The sequence below is a fragment of the Scyliorhinus torazame genome, chromosome 7, assembly GCF_047496885.1.
Source record: "Scyliorhinus torazame isolate Kashiwa2021f chromosome 7, sScyTor2.1, whole genome shotgun sequence".
NCBI lineage: Eukaryota > Metazoa > Chordata > Chondrichthyes > Carcharhiniformes > Scyliorhinidae > Scyliorhinus > Scyliorhinus torazame.
The window spans coordinates 48,468,103-48,495,907 of record NC_092713.1 but is presented as its reverse complement, the minus strand read 5'-3'; positions in this window follow the sequence as shown (position 1 = coordinate 48,495,907).

The window sequence follows — 27,805 nt, the reverse complement described above, 5'->3', positions numbered from 1 at the left end:
CATAAGAAAGTCACGAAAGGACTACTTTTTGAGATCGTGGACGACAAAAGAACGTCACTGTTTCGGCGCTCAAGCCTGCAAGGATTTGCGGCTGATACAAAGGATTTTCATGAACACGATTGACTCATCACGACTGGCCGATGCCATCCAGCTGCTTCTCAGTGAATATCCGCTCGTCTTTTGTGGCATGTGTGCGTTACCCTACAAGTACAAAATCCTGCTCAAAGACGATGCAACACCGGTCATTCATGCACCAAGGAGGGTACCAGCTGCATAGAGGGACAAGCTAAAAGCAGAACTCCAATGCCTCCAATCTCAAGGAATCATATTACAGGTCACACAGCTGACTGATTGGGTCAGCTCGTTGGTATGTGTCAAGAAGCCATCCGGTGAACTCAGAATCTGTTTAGATCCCAAAGATTTGAACAAAAACATTCGCAGGGAGCACTACCCTATCCCCAAGCGAGAGGACATAACGAGCGAAATGGCGAAGACTCGCATATTCACCAAACTTGATGCCTCACAAGGCTTCTGGCAGATGCAGCTCGATGATTCCAGCCGACTGCTGTGTACCTTCAACACACCGTTTGGACAATACTGTTATAAGCGTATGCCTTTCGGGATTATCTCTGCATCCAAAATACTTCACAGAATTATAGAGCAGATGACGGAGGGCAGTGAAGGCGTCCGTGTATATGTTGATGTTATAAGGAAGACCACATTGCTTTGTTAAAACAAGTCTTCCAAAGAATCCACCAATTTGGGCTGAAGCTCAATCAAGCCAAGTGCACCTTCGCATGTTTGTCTCTGACCTTCCTGGGTGACACAATATCAGAGCACGGGGTGAAGCTGGACGCTGAGAAGATTGCAGCAATTCAGAACATGCAGCGGCCACATGACAAGAAAGCGGTGCTTAGGTTTCTTGGATTCATCACCTTCCTGGGCAAGTTCATATCGAACCGAGCAGCATGGACGACGGCGTTACGACAAGTGATAAGGAAGGACACGGAGTTAGACTGGACTCCACGCCACCAAGACGAGTGGATGGATCTGAAGCACCATTTGATGGCAGCTCCAACGTTGGCATTCTTTGGCCCGGCAAAACCCACAAAGATCTCCACCGACGCCAGTCAACATGGAATTGGTGCGGTGCTACTTCAACAGAATGGCCAATCGGACTGGGTCCCAGTGGCTTACGCTTCTCGAGCGATGACCGCCACGGAGTGCAGGTATGCACAGGTAGAGAAGGATTGGTCACGGGTATAACAAAATTCCACCACTATGTGTATGGTCATCCCACATTTCTAGTGGAGACTGATCATAGGCCACTGGTCAACATTATCAACAAAGATCTCAATGACATAACGCCGTGCCGACAACGCATGATGATGAAGTTGCTAATAATAGCTGACACCTAATTCTGAGCCATTGATGCTGACAGTCCACCTCCAGCTTCCATTAAGGATGTAGAAGCTGTAGCCATAAGACCATAAGACATAGGAGCGGAAGTAAGGCCATTCGGCCCATCGAGTCCACTCCACCATTCAATCATGGCTGATTTCAACTCCATTTACCCGCTCTCTCTCCATAGCCCTTAATTCCTCGAGAAATCAAGAATTTATCAACTTCTGTCTTAAAGACACTCAACGTCCCGGCCTCCACCGTCCTCTGTGGCAATGAATTCCACAGACCCACCACTCTCTGGCTGAAGAAATTTCTCCTCATCTCTGTTCTAAAGTGACTCCCTTTTATTCTAAGGCTGTGCCCCCGGGTCCTAGTCTCCCCTGCTAATGGAAACAACTTCCCTACATCCACACTATCTAAGCCATTCATTATCTTGTAAGTTTCTATTAGATCTCCCCTCAACCTCCTAAACTCCAATGAATATAATCCCAGGATCCTCAGACGTTCATCGTATGTTAGGCCTACCATTCCTGGGATCATCCGTGTGAATCTCTGCTGGACCCGCTCCAGTGCCAGTATGTCCTTCCTGAGGTGTGGGGCCCAAAATTGCTCACAGTATTCTAAATGGGGCCTAACTAATGCTTTATAAAGCTTCAGAAGTACATCCCTGCTTTTATATTCCAAGCCTCTTGAGATGAATGACAACATTGCATTTGCTTTCTTAATTACGGACTCAACCTGCAAGTTTACCTTTAGAGAATCCTGGACTAGGACTCCCAAATCCCTTTGCACTTCAGCATTATGAATTTTGTCACTGTTTAGAAAATAGTCCATGCCTCTATTCTTTTTTCCAAAGTGCAAGATCTCGCACTTGCCCACATTGAATTTCATCAGCCATTTCTTGGACCACTCTCCTAAACTGTCTAAATCTTTCTGCAGCCTCCCCACCTCCTCCATACTACCTGCCCCTCCACCTATCTTTGTATCATCGGCAAACTTAGCCAGAATGCCCCCAGTCCCGTCATCTAGATCGTTAATATATAAAGAGAACAGCTGTGGCCTCAACACTGAACTCTGCGGGACACCACTCGTCACCGGTTGCCATTCCGAAAAAGAACCTTTTATCCCAACTCTCTGCCTTCTGCCTGACAGCCATTCGTCAATCCATGTTAGTACCTTGCCTCGAATACCATGGGCCCTTATTTTACTCAGCAGTCTCCCGTGAGGCGCCTTATCAAAGGCCTTTTGGAAGTCAAGATAGATAACATCCATTGGCTCTCCTTGGTCTAACCTATTTGTTATCTCTTCAAAGAACTCTAACAGGTTTGTCAGGCACGACCTCCCCTTACTAAATCCATGTTGACTTGTCCTAATCCGACCCTGCACTTCCAAGAATTTAGAAATCTCATCCTTAACAATGGATTCTAGAATCTTGCCAACAACCGAGGTTAGGCTAATTGGCCTATAATTTTCTATCTTTTTCCTTGTTCCCGTCTTGAACAGGGGGGTTACAACAGCGATTTTCCAATCCTCTGGGACTTTCCCTGACTCCAGTGACTTTTGAAAGATCATAACTAACGCCTCCACTATTTCTTCAGCTATCTCCTTTAGAACTCTAGGATGTAGCCCATCTGGGCCCAGAGATTTATCAATTTTTAGACCTCTTAGTTTCTCTAGCACTTTCTCCTTTGTGATGGCTACCATATTCAACTCTGCCCCCTGACTCTCCGGAATTGTTGGGATATTACTCATGTCTTCTACTGTGAAGACTGACGCAAAGTACTTATTTAGTTCCTCAGCTATTTCCTTGTCTCCCATCACTAGATTACCAGCGTCATTTTGGAGCGGCCCAATGTCAACTTTTGCCTCCCGTTTGTTTTTAATGTATTTAAAGAAACTTTTACTATCATTCCTAATGTTACTGGCTAGCCTACCTTCATATTTGATCCTCTCTTTCCTTATTTCTCTCTTTGTTATCCTCTGTTTGTTTTTGTAGCTTTCCCAATCTTCTGACTTCCCACTACTCTTTGCCACATTATAGGCTTTCTCTTTTGCTTTGATGCATTCCCTAACTTCCTTTGTCAGCCATGGCTGCCTAATCCCCCCTCTGATAACCTTTCTTTTCTTTGGGATGAACCTCTGTACTGTGACTTCAATTACTCCCAGAAACTCCTGTCATTGCTGTTCTACTGTCTTTCCCACTAGGCTCTGCTCCCAGTCGATTTTTGTCAGTTCCTCCCTCATGCCCCGGTAGTTACCTTTATTTAACTGTAACACCTTTACATCTGATTCTACCTTCTTTCTTTCAAATTGGAGATTGAATTCTACCATATTATGATCACTGCCTCCTAAGTGCTCCCTTACTTTAAGATCTTTAATCAAGTCTGGCTCATTACATAACACTAAGTCCAGAATGGCCTGTTCCCTCGTGGGCTCCATCACAAGCTGTTCCAAAAAGCCCTCCTGTAAACATTCAATGAATTCCCTTTCCTTGGGTCCACTGGCAGCATTATTTACCCAGTGCACCTGCATATTGAAGTCCCCCATGATCACTGTGACCTTGCCTTTCTGACATGCACTTTCTATTTTGTGGTGCATTTTGTGCCCCCGGTCCTGACCACTATTAGGAGGCCTGTACATAACTCCCATTATCGTTTTTTTGCCTTTGTGGTTCCTCAGCTCTACCCACACAGACTCCACATCATCTGACCCTATGTCGTTTAGTGCTATTGATTTAATTTCATTCCTAATTAACAAGGCAACCCCGCCCCCTCTGCCCACCTCTCTGTCTTTTTGATAGGTTGTGAATCCCTGGATGTTTAAATGCCAGTCCTGAACCCCCTGCAACCATGTCTCTGTGATGCCTACCACATCATACCTGCCAGTCACAATCTGGGCCACAAGCTCATCTATCTTGTTCCGTACACTGCGCGCATTTAAATATAGCACCTTTAATTCTCTATTGACCGTCCCTTTTTGTTTTCTTAGTGTGGTGGACCTTGGTTTACTGAGCCTTTCCATACACTGTGTCATATTTTGTGGGATGGGGACTATCGTAACCTCTCCTGAGTTTTGTCTTTTCGTGCTTTTTTGTATTCCTAAGCAGCTACGCTTCCCACTGATTACTTCACCTCTTGGTTCCCTGACTTTCCCTTCTGGATCCCTTCCCATCTGGGATGGCCACTTACAACAAGAAACATGGACATTCGCAAAGCCTAACGGGAAATATGGACAATGTAAGATTCAGGCAAGCTCAGAGCCTGAATGTAAATTTGTGAGCAAAGAATCCAGACAGCATCAAAACCCCCAACCGATTAGCACTTTGATGGCTCATCTCCTGAAGACAAAGGGCTGATACTTGAGTAACCGATACAATCCCAGACATTTCGGCGCCACTCCCTGTACTCAGGAAGCGTAAACAACAGGGTCAATGACCGCTTAGGACACGCCAGCCATCAAGGTACCCGCCCCTTTATTGGCTCAGATCGAATACAGTAATCTAGAACTACCCAATTAATGAGGTCCAAACCGTAGGACCGCCCAAAAGAGAACGAAACTTCCCAAGGATAAAGAAAGACACTGCCATGTGTTCGACCTCTTTTAGACCTGGCACTCCATAAACATCCACCTCCAATTGCAGCACCACCAGAAGCAAGTTCAAGTTCAACACCCGCTACCAGACGGATGAGCCCAGCTGAGCAGCAGTTATTTTTCCAGACCCAGTAGATCCAGATTCGAACAAAGGCCACTGTTCCTCTGACCTAAGCAGGGTGCCTGAACTTAAGTACAGGTTGTCATAGTTGTTAGGTGTAGTGTTTATGTTGCATGATTAATCTTGTGTGTAAACAAAGTACCATTGACCTTGAACTAACTAATTGGCGTTTGGCTCTTTGATCGATATCCGGTTGAACCTTGTGGTGGTATCATTTGATACCTGGCGACTCTGAGCAATATAATATCGGTATCTAAAGAAAGAAGGGCAACCTCATTGATTGCCATATTTATAGCAGGTAAAAAAGGCAGCAGTTATTGGCGACCCAGATGGGACTCAACCCAGAAGTGACTGTGTCACTCCAAGAGAACCCACAAAACGTTTGAATTGGAAATCCAAATTGAAAAAGTAAAAGAAACCACAAGTGTAAGACCAGTATCGATCAAACCTCCAAGAATCAGAAGTGTGTAATTTGCATGGGTACTACTAACAATGGATATAAGGTAACCTCGATAGATTTTGTTGCGTGAAACTTTCGGGAGTTGTGCAAACCAGAAAATAGCTTAAGCCATACCCGCTGTTTGCACCACCGCTTTATTTGCCCTGTCCCAAATTCCCAGTAGAGATACAAAGATAATCGTGGAGATGGCAATGAAGGCAATGGAACACCTTATGCACCCACAAGAACCCGAGGTCGCAGCGACCAACAGAGCAGAGCAGTGTCCCATATGGGAAGAGGAAATTAGGAAGTACCTAATGGGGAAATAATATGGTCTGAGTTTTGTGTGAATGAGGAAACAGGTCCTGGTAGTATAGGACAAACTTGGTGGGATAACCTGACCAAAATCCACAAGAAGAATTTGAGTAGAGTTCATAAGCCGATGGCAATCGTGTCCTGTTTGGCACAATTACGAGGCACAGAGGAAGTTGTGAGGACGCTCCGTAAACAGCTTGAGGAGAAGGAGAGGAGTAGAGAGGGAAATGTTAGCGAGTGTGAGAAAGTAAATGAACAACTCCAAGAGCAGCTAGCAGCGAAGGACAAGGAGACGGCTGATGTCAAACGGGCACACCAGTCTTGTCCCGCTCACCTAAGTAGCTTTCAGATTCAATATGATAAGGCCTACCAGGACACGCAACGTGCAGTTTTGGAAAGAGAGGAAGCAGAACACCAAGCAGAACAGTTGAGAAAACAATGTGAGGACTTCAAGGCAGCCCTACGAGCACTCTACAGTTCCATCACGGAACAGAGGCAGAGTTCCGTAGACCATACCAAGTGCAGGCAGCAAATTGCAAGGTTACAATCGCTGCTCTCAGTTCAGAATGGGTTCAGAGACACCTTTGGCCCACAGTTAGATAAGGAAGATGGCCCCGATTGGCAGAAACTTAATGAAACGGCCCACCGATATGTGAACGAAACAGAAAGTCAGAATAGAGCCCCCCACACCCCGAAAAGGAAAGCACCCGCACCGCTGACTGCACAGGCAGCACCCAGCGCTATGAATCCCATCACCACGCAGCGCAGAGTAACAACAGAAGACCAACCCGATTTTGTGTACACCACCCCACTAACCATCACCCAGTTAAAAGATGCCCACGACAAAATAGAAACTGTTCACCCCATGTCAGACCCACACCACTTTTTTGAATGAGTTAGGCAACAGACCGTCATGTACAGTCTGGACGAGCAGGAAGAAGTAAAACTCATCGTAATGAGCCTTGACCCGTCTGTTAGTTCAGCCCCTCCCGACCCACAAAATGTAGGATGCGGTAGCCTCCAGGATATGAAAACAGCCATCTTAGATGCTATTGGCTACAATAGAGGAGATCCAGTAGAAGGACTCAACCGCTGCAGACAGAAAAAGGGAGCGCATCCAACAGCATTTGCTGGACGCCTCTGGATCCACTTCACCGCAGGATTTGGTGATTTAACACGCGTCCATTTGTCTGCAGACAATACGGCCAAATGGACCCGTATTTTAGTGTCCCACGCCACAGAGCAGGACAAAAGGCATGTGCGAATTACGACCCCTCAGACCCGGCACACAATGAAGTGTGGGTACTGAAGTGACTATCTAGAGCTTGGGAACAATCCCTACAGGAAAAAAACAGAGCAGGAGAGAGTAGACGCCACCATGAATCCAGTAAGGGCACACCAAGACCCCGCATGGGTAAATGAAGATAGAAGTAACACGCAGCACCCTAAAGCGCAGGGATGCTACAATTGTGGACAGAAGGGACATTACGCCCGAGAATGCCAAGCCCCTCCGAAACAGCAATGGAATCAGCCCACAAATCCCCCACCTAGGAACAATGCCAGACATATCCACAGCGTTAGCGCCCGTGCAGACAATTTGGCCATAAATGGCACCGATTGACGGTGTTCGAACTCCCCAACTAGGGTCTGTGACACACTTTGGGACAAGTCCGGAAGACCGGTAGTTGCAGGCACAGTCCACAGACACCCAGTAGAGTTCCTTTGGGACACAGGAGGGTCCCGATCCACGTTAAACTCCTCCATGATGTACCAGTGAGATATATGGCCCACTACAGACACCATCACTCTTAGTGGCTTTACAGGTCACCTCCAGCAGGGACACATTACATCCCCTGTGGATATCCAGATCGGTAACATTAAAACTAAGCACTCAGTCGCTTTGGTAGATTTACCCCAGACAGCAGAGCACATCTTGTGGATAGATTTTTTGAACTCACACAACCTTTCTTTCGACCCCGTAAATAAATGTGTGTGGAAAATGGCTAGAGCAGCACGAGCCCCCGCCATGCTCACAGTTGGAGACTACTCACACAGGATTAGCTCAGTGGGAGAGTACTGGTTTGATCCACAAACCATTACCACGACCAAACAGTTAGAGAAGTCTTGAAAAGACATAAAGCATCGCTTGCCCAGCACAAGCACGATTGCGGTAAAATTCCAGGAATGGTCAACATTACAGGTCCCCATCCTAAGCCCCAGAAACAATACGGTTTTCCACAGCAAGCCGAGGGAGAGATAGCTAAAGTAATCCAGAGTTTATTGGACCAAGGAGTAATTCAGCCCGTAGCCTCAACAAACAATGCCCCGATTTGGCCCGGAAGAAAACCAGATGGTTCATGGCGACTGGCCATCGATTATAGAGAATTAAACAAAGTAACTCCGTTAGCAGCCCCCACTGTTGCCACGAGTCCCGGGACTTCAGTCAAAATCTTTCACGGTTTTGGACATTAGCAATGGCTTTTGGTCCATTCCATTGGACAAAACGTGCCAGTACAAATTTGCATTCACTTTCCAGGGACAGCAGTACACGTGGACATGCCTTCCATGAGGCTTCCACAATTCCCCCTCCATTTTTCACAGACAATTGGCGAATGGATTAGCAAAGTTTTCCCGACCTGAATGCCTCGTTCAGAATGTGGACGACTTGCTCCTACAGACTGACACCAAGGAAGAGCACATCTCGCTTCTTTCGGAACTATTAGGACTCCTAAAAGAAATTGGATGTAAAATCAACCCCAAAAAAGCCCAAATTCTCCAAGAAAAGGTCACTTATTTAGGTACGGTCATAAGCACGGTAAGCGTGAGATAGAACAGAAATGGATCGATTCAATTGTAAAATTGCCCTTGCCCCACAATGCCACAGCACTCCGGTCATTTTTAGGACTGGTTGGTTACTGCAGGAAACACATAGATGGTTTTGCCACAAAAGCAGCCCTACTTTCCGAGCTCCTTAAGAAACAGGCCCCATGGAAATGGCTTCCACAGCACATGGATGCCGTAGATGCATTGAAGCGCGCCCTAAGCACAGCCCCCGCTTTACAGGCACCAGACCCACACTCCCCATACGCAATAGAGGTAGCGACCACCGACCGAACCCTTTCAGCCGTACTTCTACAGGAAAGGCACGATCGTTTAGGACCCATAGCCTATGCCTCACAAGTTTTAGATCCCGTAGAGCAGGGACTTTCAGCCTGCGAAAGGCACTTGCTCGCAGTTTTTTGGGCTGTCCAATACTTCTCATACATAACAGGACTCAACCCCGTAACCATTTTGACCGAGCACACCCTGACACAGCCACTGTTAGATGGTAGGCTAAAAGACTGCACAGTAAGCCAAATTTGCGCAGCGAGTTGGACCTTACTCCTACAAGGACGCGACATTACGGTAAAAAGGACAAAGACGCACATGTTTCTGGCCGACAATTTACAATATGCAGGAACCCCACATGAGTGTGAGATCATTGCAGCCAAGCACAACACAGGCCCCCTTGTTCCAAATCGGTGCAGAAAAGGACAGGCATCCGACCACAGACACCCAGCCCACAGATAAAGCTCTAAAAATTTATGTAGATGGCTCCTCCACAGTTCGAAATGGTAAAAGGATCACAGGATGTAGTATTTATGTAGAGGACGCACAGGGATGCGCTTTAGAGGAAATCTCGTTAAAGTTGCCTGGACATTTAGGTTCGCAGGCAGCCGAGTTAGCAGCCATTGCTTACATTGTCCAGCACCCCGATTCATTCCCGACCCCTGCAGACATATATTCAGACAGTTTATATGTGTGCAACAGCTTGACAGAATTCCTGCCCCTGTGGGAATCTAGAGGATTTATATCCGCTGACGGAAAACCCCTACCCTCAGCGCCATTATTGAAACACATTCCTCAGACAGCAAAAGGTCGAAAATACGGAATCATAAAAGTTAGAAGACACCATCGTTCCTCACCACCCGGTAACGTGAAAGCAGATGCCCTAGCGAAAGCAGGCTCACGACATGGTCACTTTTGGCAAGCCCTCGAGAGTACCCCAGTACACGCGGTCCAGGTCCCACAGACCAATAATCAAGATTTAACACAGGCACAAAAGGAAGAGGACACGCTAAAGGAAATTTTAAAAGGAGACTTCCCAGCTCCCTTTGATAGGTTTAAAGACACTTTAACGATACACGAGGGAATCACATTAAAGGATGGTATTTATATGGAACAGGACAGGAACCAGATTATTTGTCAATTCCATGACAGACACGGACACCAAGGGATAGAATCCACCCTTGCCCACCTCAAACCTCTCTGTTGGTGGCCCGATTTAAAAACTGATGTAACCCATTACATTGAGAATTGTTTGATTTGTGCCCAGAACAACCCAGACAGATATGCAAAGAAAGGTCAGCTAAGACACACCTGCCCTGTTAATGGTCCATGGACGAACTTGCAGTTAGATTATATTGGTCCACTCCCACCCCCCCCCCCCCCGCCCCTCTGCAGAAATGGACTCAAATATGTGTTGGTCGTCATCGACACCGTCACAAAATGGGTAGAAGCATTCCCTTCAAGAACAAACACGGCCAAAGCAACAGCGAAAATTCTGACCGAGCATATTTTTACTAGATGGGGCCTCCCCCGTAGTATTGAGTCGGACCAAGGTTCGCACTTCACAGGCGGAGTAATGAAAAACGTCCTGACGATTTTCGGAATAAAACAGAAGTTTCACATTGCCTATCACCCACAGTCCAGCAGCATTGTGGAACGCATGAACCGAACCCTAAAGGCAACACTTAGGAAGATGGTACAGCAGCAGAATACGACATGGGACACAATGCTCCCATTCGCACTGATGTTTATTAGAAACACGGTGTCAGGTTCGACAGGATACACCCCCCATACCCTCATGACCGGATGACCCATGAAGGGTACTGAGTATTTATTTGGACTTGATTTGGCCAGCCTCACAGTCACCGCCCTTACCCATGAAAAAGAGGTCCAAAACATAATGGAGAATATTAAAGCTGCACAGCTCGCTGCAGCTGTTCGACTAGGCGCTAGGAGAAAGCAGAGTAAGGCCTGCTTTGATAAAACTGTACACCCGATAGAGTATACAGTCGGGCAGCAAGTCATGATCTCCCTGGATAATCCTAGTTCATTCCTCTCCCCCAAATTTGCAGGACCCTACTCAATTTCTGTTAAAGTAAGCCCCTCAGTTTACAAGATTACATATCCAAATGGAAAATCAGGATGGTTCCATATAAATCAGCTTAAGGTTTATGGAATGCAGTGCAGCCACTCACAGCACATTTCACTGGCAATGGCAGACAACAAAGACCCGCCCACTGGCAACCCAATCCAGCCATCCCCCAGCCAGGACAGCACGTCCACAGACATGACCTTGACTCCACCCCCCGAGACGAACTTCAGCCTCACACTTGATTCGGCCGCTAGCGACAACGATAGCGATAGCAATAGCGACAGCGAAACCACAACGAACGTCCCTGATATTCCCGGCCAATGGAAAAACAGACCAGGCCCCAGTCACTAGAGCCCCAGTGACACCGACCACGATATGTGTGGCCCCTCAGAGACAATTTATTTGTCGCTACCAGAACCTGACCCACCGCCCGACGATAGCGATCCCCCCCCTTGCCCTACAGGATAAGAAACAATGGCACCGCCTCAATTCTTATTGACTGATAAGAAACGACGAGATGGATCCCACATCGGCCCATGCTGCATTGGCACTGAAACTCCAGTCATGAGTTTGGCAACCGGGAGATGGTGATGACTCAGAGTCTGATTCCCACAATGCTAACCCCTCTGCGACCCTTTTCGGAATGGAACCCTGAGGTGTTCAGATGATGAGAGAAAGGAACCAATTGCGATTTACAGTGTCCTACTCCCTGATGGAACCTGCCCGCTTTCTTCTTTAGTTTGTTTTTTTAATGTCAAATGTTTCTCTCTTGTACTACTTTGTTTGTCAATCTCATGCAAATTTCTTGATACAGTTCTGACTACTCCTTTGACGCCACATGGTAGTTAAAGGCACAAGTTTGTTGAAAGTCCATAAATATTCAAATTCTTACCGTTCTTGTAAGGTCACTCAGGCAGTGGAGTACCGGCACTGATCCCCGCCCTGCCTGAGGACCCCCTATGTATATGATCAGTCAAGCTCGGGTGGTGTAGAAACATCACTGATCAGCGCCCTACCCGGGTTTCCACCCATTCTTGCCCTGCTGCGGCTCATACGCACCCCATTTAGAAAGTTCTTTTTGAAACTCTGTTGCTGTTCTTTTAAAAATGTGGTTTAAAGAATGCACTTTGCCACAACTTTTGTTTCCTTTCCGGCGACCTTTCGGTTGCTAACCCCCACCTGCTATTTACATGTTCAAACACTTGGTTGAAACGAATTTGCACTAGACGGAGAAATTGTCCGCCCACTCAGCCCATCAAACACAGGCTGCGAGAGTGCTCGCACTATGCCAGAATTACTTTTCCGATGTCTTGTCTCCCAAATGGTTGGTTTAAAAAAAGAAAATGAGGGAGTCATATATGGTGACGATTCTAAATGGGAAATTGATGTCAAGGAGAAACAAACAGACAAACGAGATATTAAACAACAAGATAATAGCAGATATTATGCTTGTACCCCCAGGAAATTACGAATATACCAGGAGACAGAGGAAGACACAGACAAGATGAAGATGGACCTCATGATCTGCATCATGATCGTCGTTGGATCAATACAGTTGCGCATGGTATCCGCCCCTACACTCCTCACCACACAGGCCCTAAACATGACCACCCAACATGATACCCCTAGCCCAGACACTACACCACACATAGACACAGCCACTGATACCCCCATATGGTGTTATAATATCATAAAGTGGTATTCCCTTTCGTACATGGTAGAAGCCCTATTGATTATAGCTACACTTTGCAGTGTGATCCAGACGATCAGACTTCAGAAATGGCGAAGGAGAGCCTCCTGCCCTCTAGTATACACATTCAGAGCCCCTTTTCTCGGACTTCAGCAGACCCCACACTGCTTTTGAACCTTTTTCTCCCGAATAAATTCCGCGGTTTTTTTTAAATAAAATTACTTTCTCTGTAAATTTAAATTGACATAAGTGTTAAGTAGGAATGTGATGCTGCTATTGTTTATTTTGTACTGTAATATAAGTTCCTTTGATTATTAGATAGCAGCATGAGTGTAGTTTAGTTAAGGACAGTTAGAGGTTCCCCTTTTGTGTAAAGAAATTGAAATGTATGATTGAATGTTATAGTGCCCCCTTAGAACATTTTAGATGTGTGTTGTATTAGCGAAAACTTAGGTAAATGTTTCGACCCATAGAGTCGGGTAGAACCTGTCCTTGATTGCGGGTACCCAGCACACCAGAGAACAGGAGACAATTCAGTCGTGTGATCCTTCACGCTTCGCGTTGAGGATCAAGAGGACGAACTGTAGCCATCTGGGATGGCCACTTACAACAAGAAACATGGACGTTCGCAAAGCCTAACAGGAAATATGGACAATGTAAGATTCAGGCGGGCTCAGAGCCTGAATGTATATTTGTGAGCAAAGAATCCAGACAGCCTCGAAACCCCCAATCGATTAGCATTTTGATGGCCCATCTCCGTCAGACAAATAACTGATACTTGAGTAACCGATACAATCCCAGACATTTCAGCGCCACTCCCTGTACTCAGGAAGCGTAAACAACAGGGTCAATAACCGCTTAGGTCACGCCCAGCCATCAAAACACCCACCCCTTTATTGGCTCAGATCGAATACAGTGATCGGGAACTACCCAATTAATGAGGTCCAAACCGAAGGACCGCCCAAAAGAGCGCGAAACTTCCCAAGGATAAAGAAAGACACCGCCATGTGTTTGACCTCTTTTGGACCTGGCATTCCGGCAGCGTCCACTTCCAATTGCAGCACCACCAGAAGCAAGTTCAAGTTCAACGCCCGCTACCAGACGGATGAGCCCAGCTGAGCAGCAGTTACTTCTCCAGACCCTGTAGATCCAGATTCGAACAAAGGCCGCTGTTCCTCTGACCTAAGCCGGGTGCCTGAAGTTAAGTACAGGTTGTCATAGTTGTTAGGTGTAGTTTAACTAGTAGTGTTCATGTTGCATGATTAATCTTGTGTGTAAATAAAGCACCATTGATCTTGAACTAACTAACTGGTGTTTGGCTCTTTGATCGATATCCGGTTGAACCTTGTGGTGGTATCATTTGATACCTGCCGACTCTGAGCAATATAATATCGATATCTAAAGAAAGAAGGGCAATCTCATCGATTGCCAAAGGCAACAAAGCTCATGCACAGTGGTGCAGGGAGACACTCCCGGCAACGGACGAGAGGCTGCAGGAAATTTGTCAGGCAACACGAGAAGATCCGACCCTGCTCCAGGTCATGCACAACCTTCAGCATGGCTGGCCAAGAGAGCGGTGCCCACAGTTCCAAAACGTCCAAACTGAACTGTCCGTGGTGGATGGCATCATACTGCGAAATGACAGAATCGTCATTCCTCTGGCGCTCCGGGCGGACATGCTCCGCAGGATTCATGAGGGGCATCTTGGTGTCGGGAAGTGCAAAAGAAGAGCGAGGCAATCTGAGTACTGGCCTGGGATAAACGAGGACATAACAAACATGGTGCTCACATGTGATACGTGCCAAAAACATCGACCTGCACAATGCAAGGAGCCACTCCAGCAGCATGAGATGGCTACGTCACCGTGGGACAAAGTTGCCATCGACTTGTTTCATTCCATGGGTCAACAGTATGTTCTTCTCATAGATTATTACTCTAACTTTCCGGAGGTAATGAAACTCCCGGATCTCACATCGGCGTCAGTTATCAAAGCCTGCAAGGAAACCTTCTCGAGGCATGGCATCCCACGGACGGTCATGCCCGGCAATGTTCCTTGCTTTGCAAGCTGGGAGTGGTTGGAATTCTCAAAAAAATACAACTTCAAGCACGTGATGTCGAGTCCACACTTTCCTCAATTGAATGGCAGGGTGGAGAAAGGTGTCCACATTATTAAGCAACTGATCTGCAAGGCCACTGACTCGAATTCTGACATACACTTGGCTCTATTGTCATATCGTTCATCGCCTTTGAGTTCTGGGCTGTCACCGGCTCAAATGCTCTTCATTCGAGATGTGAGGACAACGCTACCGGCATTACACTTCGCCAATCCAGATCACTCGCCAGTCCTGGACAAGATGCGTCAGCAACGTCACGGACAAAAGCAGCACTATGACCGTCATGTGAAAGTGCTGCATCCATTAGCGATCAACGACATGGTTAGATTGCGACACCCTAGTGGAGGTTGGTCTAACATGGCAATGGTGCTCTGCCAAGTATTGCCACGGTCGTACGTTGTGAAGTTTGATGATGGAATACTGTTTCGACGCAATCGGTGAGACCTGATGAAGGTGCCACCTCATCAACCTGTATCTCCGACGTTAGATCTGAGGGACGCTATCATGCAACATTCCGAGACACCAGCAGTTGGTACCAAATGGACATAAAAACATCTGGCTCTCCATGCCCACTCGGGAGGTCTACCCGAATCAGACGTGCACCCAACCGTCTGAACTTGCGAACATGAACTGATACAATCATTGCTCTCTGTTCTGTATTTGTGCATGAAACTAACTGTGTTTGATTTTTTTAGTTACAGCTCTGCAACTATGAAATAAAAAGTGAAAAAGGGGGATGTAGTGATCTTTACTTGGGTATGTACAGAAGGGGCTGATGGGTAATGGAAAGCCACTAGGGGGAGCACAGGCGTGTATAAAAAGGGGAAGCAAGCAGCCCTCTGGGCTGTTGGGTAGATTAGACCGTGAGGAGAACAGAGGCAGAGATTTAGCTCAGGGCTGCTAGTGTGGTCAGGCCTAGTTGTAGTGTATAGAAAAGTTGTAACCTTTCTACTAGTACAGTTCTTAAAGTAAGAACTCATGCAGTTATTTAAGTTGTGTTGCTCAATGAACCTTCTGTAAAACTTCTGGACGACTTTGAGCCTTCTTCCAAAGCCTCTACTGTAACTGAAGTGAGTAGCACAGATTACCTGCATTACAGGTAACAAAACAATGAACATCTACACAGTGAGTCAGGGTGTATGTACAGTATCGCACCTCCAGCACGTGGCTAAGAGCTAGTCTGATTCAGCCAGACAGAGTAACCACACTTAGGTTAGCAGAGAGTCGAACTCATAGAGAACTGTGCTAACTGTGCTACTGGTTCAATAAATCAGATTGAACTAACTTCAAGGTCTGGAGTACCTTTTGGTTAAAGCTGCATCCAGTTGCAGCCTGTGTTATCCCAGAGTACATAACATATCAGAGTTATGTGCAGTCAATTTCTAGCTGAAACTTCACAATCACTCAACTATGAAGGGAGGTAATTGGAAAGCAGTGATTTATTTTCATTGCCTCTGTTTGGACTGCTCTCAAGCTGAAAGGGGCCTCTTTTCTTGGGGGTTCCAGACAGAGGTATCTCTTCTGGGGTCTTCCTGACAGGGATCTCCCTGCTGAATGGCTTCCTGACAGGGGGCTCTTTTCTGGGAGTGTCTGTGGGAGGGGTTCTCTTTATTTAGGGGGTCTCTGTGGGAGATGGAGGGAGGATAACTCCCGCACTGGAGAGGAGAGAGGGAGACCCAGAAAATTCCAGGGGTCAAGGGCTTAATTGCACTGCGGGCGGGGGGGGGGGGGGGGGGGGGGGGGGGATGGGTGCTGAATTGCAATGTGTGGGAGTCGGCAGCCGCAGTACCTCGCTATTGGGCTGCCCACTCCAGATGGGCAGCCCGATCCACTTGGAAACCCCTCACAACCCTCACCATGCATAAATTTGCATGCAAAGGATTGGCACTGGGCGTGCAAATTAGGTGCAATTCAGCTCTGGCGGGTGAACATAAGCCGGGATTCTCCGAGCCTCCGCGCCAAAATGGCGCTAGCCGTGGGGGCGGAGAATGGAGCCTCAGACCCATGATCGGGTCCGACGCCGAGACGCAATTCTCCGGCGACCGGCGAATCAGCGGCAGTCGCACGCGCGCGGTCGCACGCGCGCGGTCGACGCGGTGCCAGTCGGGGGCCGTTGAAAGAGGCCCCGCGGCGATCCTCCGCAGCCGCTCAGATGAGTTCCCGCCGGCGTGGTTCATGTATGGTTCCACCCGGCGGGAGCTCGGCGTCATGGCTGCGGTGGCCATCCTGGTGGGGGGTGCGGGGGATCACTCTCAGGGGAGCCTCCACGATGGCCAGGCCCGCGATCGGGGGCCACCGATCAGCGGGCACGCGCGATCTGGAGGGGCCTACCTTCTTCCACGCCAGCGTGCTGTGTGGCTTCGCCATATTCTGTGGCACCGGTGCAGAAGCGGCCGCCGTGGCCAGCAGTGCAGGGTCACGTACGGCAGCTGGAGCAGCGCAGAGCACTCCAGCACCATGCTGGCCCACCGTGGGCTACAGAATCACTGGGCCAAGAGGCCCGTTGACGCCGGCATGAAACACTCCGGTGTTTACACCGGCGTCAACATCTAACCGCGTTTTGGGAGAATCCCGGCCATAATCTCTTAAACCGAGAATTTTGCCGTGTTTCCACAAATTGGTAAATCAATGACTAGGCGTCACAATTTCATGATGGTCAGCAAGAGAGCTAGGAATGAGATAAGGAGAAATCTCTTTACTCAGAGAGTTGCTGGGATTTGGAATGCACTTCCTGGGAGAGTGGTGGAGGTTGATTCCATTGGAGGTTTCAAAAGAGAGCTGGATATATATTTAGAAGTGATGAATTTAGAGGGCCACACAGAAGCTGGGGAATGGGATTAGCTCAGGTAGCTCTTTCAGGAGCCGATGCAGACGCGATGGGCCGAATTGTCTCCTTCTGTGCTGTACAATTCTCTGACCGCAATGGTATTTATTTTGCCTACAGACTCACAGCAATGGACAAGGACCTTTGGAGTTTCATGAGCTACAGCTCTCAGGTACCCCTTCTACCTTGTTACTTTAAGTGGGTAGCCTTGCATGGAATGCACATGACTGTGATTGGTCCTAAATGCATTGTATTGCATCCATCCAGTTCTGCCATACTTGGACCTATTGTCCCTTTAGATACCTAGGTCAGCCTGCAGACCAGTTAATTCATCTAAATTCCTAAGTCCCAAACACACTATTATCTCATCATCAAATTTTTTAAAATGTTCCCGATTGGTCAAAATTATTCGTCAAAATGGTGATGAGAAACAGACCCATTCATGTGGGATTTTGCTAGTCATTGGACCCTAAGCAGAAATGTTGACCTCAATAAGTAGTTTTTGCTCACATAAATGCCATCAATTCAATAACCACCAAAGTCTGCCCAACAAACTCACAGGCTGTCACCTTACTTTACAGTTTCTATGTGGCACTTAACATAGATTTTTTTGAACATCCAAGGACACAAACATGTAAAAGGCTATCAGCATCCACCAACTTTACAAGCCTTTCAAAACAAATTCAACACATTTGGTGATTCAGACACTCCATTTCTGAAAGCTACTCTAGGAATAGTCTATACTCTTTCCAAATGAGCAGAGTGCGAAGAAGGAAACAAACAAAATAATTAATTAAGAAGTGAAAAACTTCAGAATAGATGTTAATAATAATAATCTTTATTAGTGTCACAAGTGGGCTTACATTAACACTGCAACAAAATTACTGTGAAAATCCCCTAGTTGCCACATTCAAGCGCCTGCTCGGGTACACAGAGGGAGGATTCAGAATGTCTCACTCACCTAACAAGCACGTCTTTCGGGACTTGTGGGAGGAAACCGGAGCACCCGGAGGAAACCCATTCAGACACGGGGAGAACGTGCAGACTCCACACAGACAGCGACATAAGCCGGGAATCAAACCCGGGTCCCAGGCGCTGTGAAACAACAGTGCTAACCACTGTGCTATTGTGCCGCCCATAAACGTCATACCCCTGACCGGGAATCGGAACCGGGCCATGGTCGAGATCGTCGAATCCTAACCACTAGACCACCAGGGAAACTTGCTGTACTGTGGCTAGAATAGTAATATTGCAACAATATAAACCTAAATACAAGTCTGTAATAATCGGATACCTAATCAAAAGCTAAAACAAGTATATGGTAATGCCAAGCTATCATAATGACAAGAGGAAATACATCCAGAATCCACACAAGGACTAACCCAAGGAACACCCACAAAGGCTCAACACTGAAACAGCATCTTGCAGTCCCATGAGAATAACAGAAGCCGCAATATCATGGGAACGCCAATTGCTGCAAGCTCCTCTCCCAGTCACAAACCATCCTCACTTGGACAATGGACATGTATCACTGCCATTGAATCTATATCCTAGAATTCCCTACTTAACACCAACCTGCACGCACGATCATCACAAGGGTTGCCACAGGTCATAGAGAAGATGGAAGACCACCTCCTCAAGGCAATTAGAAATGGGCAATATATGTAGTCTCGCTGGGACCACCCACATCCTTTGGACAAATTGAGAGAATTAGGATAGGAGATCAAGTAATTTAGCAATGGGGGAGACCTAGTCATAATTTTCAGGACAGCGAGAGGAAAGACATTTTTGAATACAAACAGCTGAATATCATTTTTATGGGAACAAACGAAAAGGTTTTAAAATGGCAGAACTTTATGGGAAATTGGAAAGGGAAGGAGTAAATGAAGCTGGATAAATTCTGGCCATCCTTTCTTTCCCTGTTTCCCTCCATGGAGCCATTCCGAGTGACTCCTCACGTCATTGACAGCTTCTTGGGCTATAAGAATGGATAACTGTCCAGGGAGCAGTGTCAAGCAGACAAATAAGATCAATGGTTCAATTTTTCTTTTCAAGAGGAAAATGTTAGAGTTGTTTAAAGGGGAAATTTAAGGAAGCAGCGCTGAAAAGTTTTTTTAAAATTCAACTTGTGGTTAAACGTTTAGTTAGCTAACAGCGCTGTGATACAAGATACTCCTGTGGTTTCATTCGCTTCAATTGCTGTAATCCTTTTATTTGTTGTTCTCTTATTGCCAGAGTACTGTAGAGAAATGGTAGACATAGCAACACTGGGTGAGCTGAAGTTGTGTTTGGTCCAAGGACACTGGGGGTTCTCTGAACTTGCCAGCAGAATAACAATTAAGAACGGTTTCAAAGACTGAATGTACATTAAAAGCTAATAACTACTGTAAACATTGCAGTTATGTGATATATTGAAGGGCTTTAATGCTGAGAACAATCCTCCTTGTGTTTCAACTGGTGACTGGTGACTAATTTCAACACAAAAACCAGGAACTTCTTTTTCACTATCCTCGCTCCATGAACTTCCACCGTTCTAACCAGTGCATTATCCAAGCAGAGCTTCTGTTAACATGTTATTAATTTCCCTTTTTTATAACAGAAGGCAATTTAATTTCAGAAACTGTGGTTTAAATTTGGCTGAATTTCAAATGTGTCCTTGATTTCTCATTTTGCAACATTGGAGAGATGTAGATACAAAACTCCAAACAAGCCTGTTCCAGTTTCTAATAAGAAAAGCAAAATCTGGTGATTTCAGCGAGGCAGTAAAGAGTCCTAATGCCTTTATTTATGTTTGTTCCGATGTTCTCTGAAGCGTAATAACTTAAATATTTTCTCAAAATGCTATAAAATGAATCTCAGTCACAACTAATTAATGGTGAGCAGGGCTGAATAGAAACAGGGTCACCTGCTGGCATCTACCCTTTGGCAGATAAGGCAAAGGGGAATCCAAGGAGCTTCTACGAATACATAAAGGGAACAAGAGTAACTAGGGAGAGAGTAGGGCCTCTTAAGGATCTATGAGGTCATCTATGTGCAGATCCACAAGAGATGGGTGAGATCCTAAATGAATATTTCTCATTGGTATTTACTGTTGAAAAAAGGCATGGATGTTAGGGAACTTGGAGAAATAAATACTGATGCCTTGAGGAGTGTAAATATTACAGAGAAGGAAGTGCTGGAAGTCTTAAAGCGCATCAAGATAGATAAATCCCCAGGATCTGATTAACTGTATCCCAGGACGTTGTGGGAGGCTAGGGAGGAAATTGCGGGTCCCCTAGCAGAGATATTTGAATTATTGAAAGCCGCAGGTGAGGTGCCTGAAGATTGGAGGGTAGCAAATGTTGTGCCTTTGTTCAAGAAAGGCCACAGGGAAAAGCCTGGGAACTACAGACCGACGAACCTGGGTAAGTTGTTAGATGGTATTCTGAGAGACAGGCATTTAGAGAGGCAAGGACTGATTAGGAACAGTCAGCATAGTTTTGTGAGTGGAAAATCTTGTCTTATGAATTTGATTGAGTTTTTTGAAGGGGTAACCAAGAAGGTAGATGAGGTCAGTGCGGTCGACGTTGTCTACATGGACTTTAGCAAGGCTTTTGACAAGTTATTGCATGGTAGGTTGTTGCATAAGGTTAAATTTCACAGGATCCATGGTGAGGTAGCAATTGGATACAAAATTGGCTTGATGACAGAAGGCAAAGGGTGGTTGTGGAGGGTTGTTTTTCAAACTGGAGGCCTGTGACCAGTGGTGTGCTTCAGGGATCAGTGCTAGGTCCACTTTTATTTGTTATTTATATTGATGATTTGGATGAGAATTTAGGAAGGTTAGTAAGTTTGCAGATGACACCAAGGTTGGTGGCATAGTGGACAGTGAAGAAGGTTATCTAGGATTGCAATGGGATCTTGATCAATTGGGCCAGTGGGCTGATGAATGGCAGAAAGAGTTTTAGATAAATGTGAGGTGATGCATTTTGGTAGATCGAATCAGGGCAGTACCTACTCAGTTAATGATAAGGAGTTGGGGAGAGTTATAGAACAAATAGGTCTCGGGGTACAGGTCCATAACTCCTTGAAAATGGAATCACATGTAGACAGGGTGATGAAGAAGGCATTGAGCATGCTTAGTTTCATTGGTCAGAACATTGAATACAGGAGTTGGCCGTCATGCTGAAGTTGTACAAGACATAGTAAGGCCACACTTGGAATACTGTGTACAGTTCTGGTCACCCTATTATAGAAAGGATATTATTAAACTAGAAAGAGTGCAGAAAAGACTGACTAGGATGCTACGGGGACTTGATGGTTTGAGTTATATGGAGAGGCTGGATAGCTTGCGGCTTTTTCCCTGGAGTGTAGGAGGACTAGGGGTGATCTCATGGAGATCTATAAAATAATGAGGGGCATAGATAAGGTAGATCGTCAACATCGTTTCCCAAAGGTAGGGGAGTCTAAAACTAGACGGCATAAGTTTAAGGTGAGAGGGGAGAGATACAAAGGGTCCAGAGGGGCAATTTTTTCACACAGAGGGGGGTGAATGTCTGGAACAAGATGCCAGAGGCAGTGGTAGAGGCGAGTACAATTTAGTCTTTTAAAAAGCATTTGGACAGTTATATGGGAAAGCTGGGTATAGAGGAATATGGGCCAAATGCGGGCTATTGGGACTAGTTTAGTGGTAAATACTGGGCGGCATGGAAAAGTTGGGCCGAAGGGCCTGTTTTCATGCTGTAAACTTTTATGACTCTATCCGGCAACGTGGAAAATTGCCCAGATATGTGCTGTCCACAAAACGTTGGACAAATCCAAACCAGCCATTTATTGCCTCATCAGTCTACTCTCAATCATCAGGAAAGTGAACACTTTAACCTGGTGTTGTAAGACTTCTTACTGTGATCAGGAAAGTGATGGAAGGAGCCATCAACATTGCTATAAAGTAGCATTTAATCAGCAATAACCTGCTCACGGACACTCAGTTTGGGTTCTGCCAGGGCCACTCAGCTCCTGACTGATTTGGTTAAACATGGACAAAAGAGCTGAAGCCAAGAGTTGAGGTGAGACTGACTGCCCTTGAAATCAAGGTAGCACTTGACAGAGTGTGGCATCAAGGAGCCTGAACAAAATTGGAGTCAATGGGAATCAGGGGGGAAACTCTCCACTGGTTGGAGTCATATCTCGCACAAAGGGAAGATAGTTGTGGTTGTTGAAGGTCAATCATCTCAGTTCCAGGACATAATTGCAGGAGTTCTTCAAGTTAGTGTCCTCGACCCAAACATCTTCAGCTGTTTCATCAATGATATTCCCTCCATCATAAGGTCAGAAGTGGAAATGTTCACTTTTGGTTGCACAATATTTATGACCATTTGCGACTCCTCAGATACTGAAGCAGTTTATGCCCAAATGCAGCAAGACCGGGACAATGATCAGGCTTGGCTGACAAATATCAAGTAACATTGATGCCACACAATCAGGCAATCAGCAACTCCAACAAGGGAGAATCTAACCATCTTCCCTTGGCATTCAATGGCTTTACAATTGCTAAACCCCCACTATCAACATCCTGAGGCTTAGTATTGACCAGTAACTGAACTGGACAAGCCATATAAATACTATGGGCCAGATTCTTTGGTCCCCAGCCGCTTGTTTCTCAGTGGAGCGCCATTCGCTGGCGGTGAAATTCTCTACTCCCTTCGCTTGTCAACGGGATTTCACATTGAGGCTACCCCACACCACCAGGAAACCCGCTGCCGGCAGGAACAGAGAATCCCAAAAGCCGGAGAATTCTGGCCTATGACTACAAGCACAAGTCAGAGGCTGGGAATTCTGTGGCGAGCAACTCACCTCCTGACTCCTCAAATATTTTCCATCATTTACAAGGCACAAGCCAGAAATGTGATGGAATACTCTCCGCTTGCCTGGATGAGTGCAGCTCCAACAACACTCAAGAAGCTTGACATCATCCAGGACAAAGCAACTCACTTGAGTGGCACCACATCCACACCTTAAACATTTACTCTTGCATCACCATCACACAGTGGCAGCACTGTGAGCCATCTGTAAAATACACTGCAGCAACTCACCAAGGCTCCTTCGACAGCACCTTGGCATCTACCGCCTAGAAGGACAAAGCAGCAGACGCATAGGAACACCACCATCTGCACGTTCCCCCCCAAGTCACACACCATCCAACAGCATATTGTCATTCCTTCACTGTTGCTAGGTCAAAATCCGGGAACTCCCTTCCTAACATCACTGTGGATCTACCTGCACCTCCACATTGACTACAGTGGTTCAAGAAAGGTTCACCACCATTTCTCAAGAGCAATTAGGGATTGCCAATAAGTATTGGCCTAGCCAGCGATGCCAACATCCTGTGAATGAATATAAAGAAAATGTCAACTGGGTGAGTGGAGTACATATAGGATCTCTGATAGTGCTTCTAAAGGCAGGTGCATTTATAAATTGTAAGGGCTTCCACTCTCTTAACATTCAACTGCTCAGTGACTGTGTTGCCGGCAAGCCTGGGCTTGGTGTCCTGGCAGCTGCCATGATTCCTCCATCCTTAGGCAATCGCAGGTGCTGCTGCTTATCACGTCACTGGAGAGGCTGCTAGGGGACAAGGACTAACCACTGAAGAGATCGCTGCTTACACCTAGACACAATGCGATATACAACAACTGTATCGCAGCACAGTTGCCACCATGGATCAGACCATGAACGATGCCTCCAGAACCCCCTCAAAAAATCCATTTAGATCACATACCACCATCCTCATAGTCACATGATATAACAATATTGAAATTGTTCACTAATCATGTCAATCAATCTCTATCCATTAATCGACAGCAAATCCAGACACAAGGCAAGAAAATCTCTCAGTGGTGAAAAGCTTAGCGAACCACAGATCAAAAGTCACCAGTGCCTCTCAAGTATGCTTTGCTTACGATATGGCATGTCTCAAGTTATTGTTTCAAACTTATATTGGGCCATTTCTGAGACTAAGTATTGAAGCCGACGCAGGATTTGTGGACTTTCACGACAGCTAAACTGGCGCAGAAGCTGGATCAGTTCAGCAACTGTGGAGGAGCCAGCACCGGCGCCACGTGGAACACAATCGATTCCAATGAAATCGGGGCGGGATTCGCCGGGTCCATGATTGACACTCGGGAGCTTGACAAGCTGCAACTGCATATACTCATTCCAACCCCATGCACACTCATCCCAGCCAAAACGATGCACTGGTTGTTCTGGAGCGCATCCATACAGCTGATGGGTCGGCTGGGACCAGAGGGCACCTAGCGGGGGTGGCCTGGGGGGCACCAATACGACCCGTGGCCCTAAGTTCACGGTGGGCTGTTAGCAGAGTGTGCAGTTGCATGGCTGCCTTGCTGGCTGTGGCAATGGTGTTCCATGCCCGTCCACCCCGACCCCACAGCCCACCTCCTGGCCACCTCCTGCTACTCCCGCCCCCCGGCCTGACAGAAGCTCCCCGGCCAGCAGCACAACTGTCAGCAAACTATGGCGATGTTGGACACTTTCCCTTACCCCCTTTCTCTCCCTCAGCAGCCATGACGCCGGTGTCACGAGTTTTAAAAGCACAAGTGAACCGCGCCATCAGGAACTCGGCCCATCGGAGGCATAGAATCGCAGAGGCTCGGAGAATACCAGATCGGGCCTGCTAATGACATGCAAACAGTGTTTACTGTACATGCATTCCGGACCGCATTGATCCCGTGTCAAGGTGACGGAGAATTGCGATTTGGGGTCAAATCATCGCCCACTGCAATTTTAACGTCGGATCCTATTCGCCGCCCAATCGCGTTTCGCGATTTTGGCGTCAGCCAATGGAGAGTCCCGCCAACGGTATCTCAAAATATTATTCTTTGAAATAATCCTATATAATTTGCCTCTGAAGAAATCCAAACAACCTGCGTATATAACCCGCTTGTCATGTCCTACATTGTCCAGTCCTTTTAGAATCTCCAAATCAGGAATCACATGACCTCTTTACCATTTATTTTCTTGTGAGAAAACCTCAAAAAGAAATTCAGGGAGGATATTAACTTCATGCAAGTATTCTGCACAGGATCATCTCATTTAAAAACAAGGACAATAAACCTTGTTTAACCTCCAAATCTGTGGATCTGCACTCATGCAATATTAATTTGTTGTTTGGGAGTTTAACCTTTCAGGCAATAAGAGATAACCTAATGATGTAAGTCAGGATATGTTCATCAAACAAAAGTAATATTTCACAAGCTAGACTCAATATTGTTCTTGTTTCCCAATTTAGCTTAGACCAGGAAGCGACGTAGTCTTCACTCTCTCTCTCTCTCTCCCTCCCTCAGTCTCTCTTCGGTTCCAAGCCACAACCCATGTACATGAATCAATGATGTCCCTGAACTATGATTGGTTTAGGTGGTGCATGATCAGTCCCTGAATGGTTTAGGTGGTGCGTAATCAATCCCTGATTGGTTTAGGTGGTGCGTGATCAGTCCCTGATTGGTTTAGGTGGTGCGTGATCAGCTCCTGATTGGTTTAGGTGCTGATAATCAATCCCAGATTAGTTTAGGTGGTGCGTGATCAGTCCCTGATTGGTTTGGATGGTGCGTGATCAGTCCCTGATTGGTTTCTTGAGAGCGATGGCCATTTATTGATATCATGTCCTGCTGTTTCCTTACTGGTCCTCTAACATGTCAGATTGTGGGACCACACCCTCATTATATCTTTTCTGTTATTTAAGTTTTATGGCTTTCTGCTAAGATAGAGAGGTGTCTTAATGTATTTCCTTTGTCCACCTATTTACGATATCAGAGCATGTGATGTCAAGCTCTCGTAATTTAACATGTAGACGTTTTGCACCAAATTGATGTATAGATATCCTGCTGAATTCTCATTAGAGCAAGGGCCTATAATTGTGTTTTGGTTATGGGAATGAATTTGCTAGTTTGGGCCGTAACTCCCGGGCTCCCCGCCACGGATTACCCCAAAGCTGTGCTGGGAGATTCCTCTCAGAACCTTATATGAAAATTGAGCACATGTGCTAACTTCCTCTGGGCAATTGCCCTGCACCTGGAACCATCTGAAAATGCAATTAAATTGCTAACTTCAGATGCCTCCGCCAAGCTTACACCAATAATTACTCTGAAAACTTCAGAAGAATTAAAACCTCTCCAACTTCTGGGTAACTATTGTAAACTCCTGGGCCAATCCCTCCACATGCCCTCCCTCCCCCCCCCCCCCAATACTCCTGGCAATCTAGACAACTCCCTCCGCATCCCTGACTACGCAAGGATCCCTCTAACCCATGAACCTGAACCCCTCCACCTCCACCCGTGGACCTCATCCCCCCTCACCCCCATGATCTCTGACCCCACCCCCCCTCTGAGCATCCCTACCCCCACCACTCCCCCCACCTGTAACCCCTCCATTGAATACAAGTAAGCAGAATATAACATTAGGTTAATTGATTAACATACACGTAACTAAATTAAATCTAATTGTTGAACATGAACCTCCATTCAAAAGATACAAGTGAACAGGAAATAACCAAGGACTCAGAATGTTCCTCAACATAGCTAGACAATGATGCAACAATCAGGAGACAGAGGACCCAAGCAGCAAAAGGATTGCCAGCAGCCAGTCTGCTGACTATACTGGTTTACAAGTAGCTGCCAAGATACTGCCAGTCAGACTCCTGCGAAGTCCCACTTTACAGGATTGAGATGACATCCTTCTGTGTGGCTGACATCTAAAATGTTCCTTGTTGTGATCCCCAGATGGTAACTTCTAGTTTGGATTTACTAAATCTAAATATCAAGTCAGGACGTGATCATTTTGGTTTTCTCATTTTCATCACTGTGGCTGGTGTGTCACTTTGGTCTGAGAATTATCCTGTGGTGGTTTCTTACACAGATTCACATTCTGATGCTTATTTATGGTTAGGCTGTTGCTTTCACAGATTATTTTGCACTGAACTCTTACTTTTATTACATATTTTCACAGTAACTTCATTGCAGTGTCAATGTAGCCTACTTGTGACAATAAAGATTATTAATATTAATATATTTCTTTCCTTTTTTTGTTCAGCCTTAAAAATGCCATGTAAAGTACTTT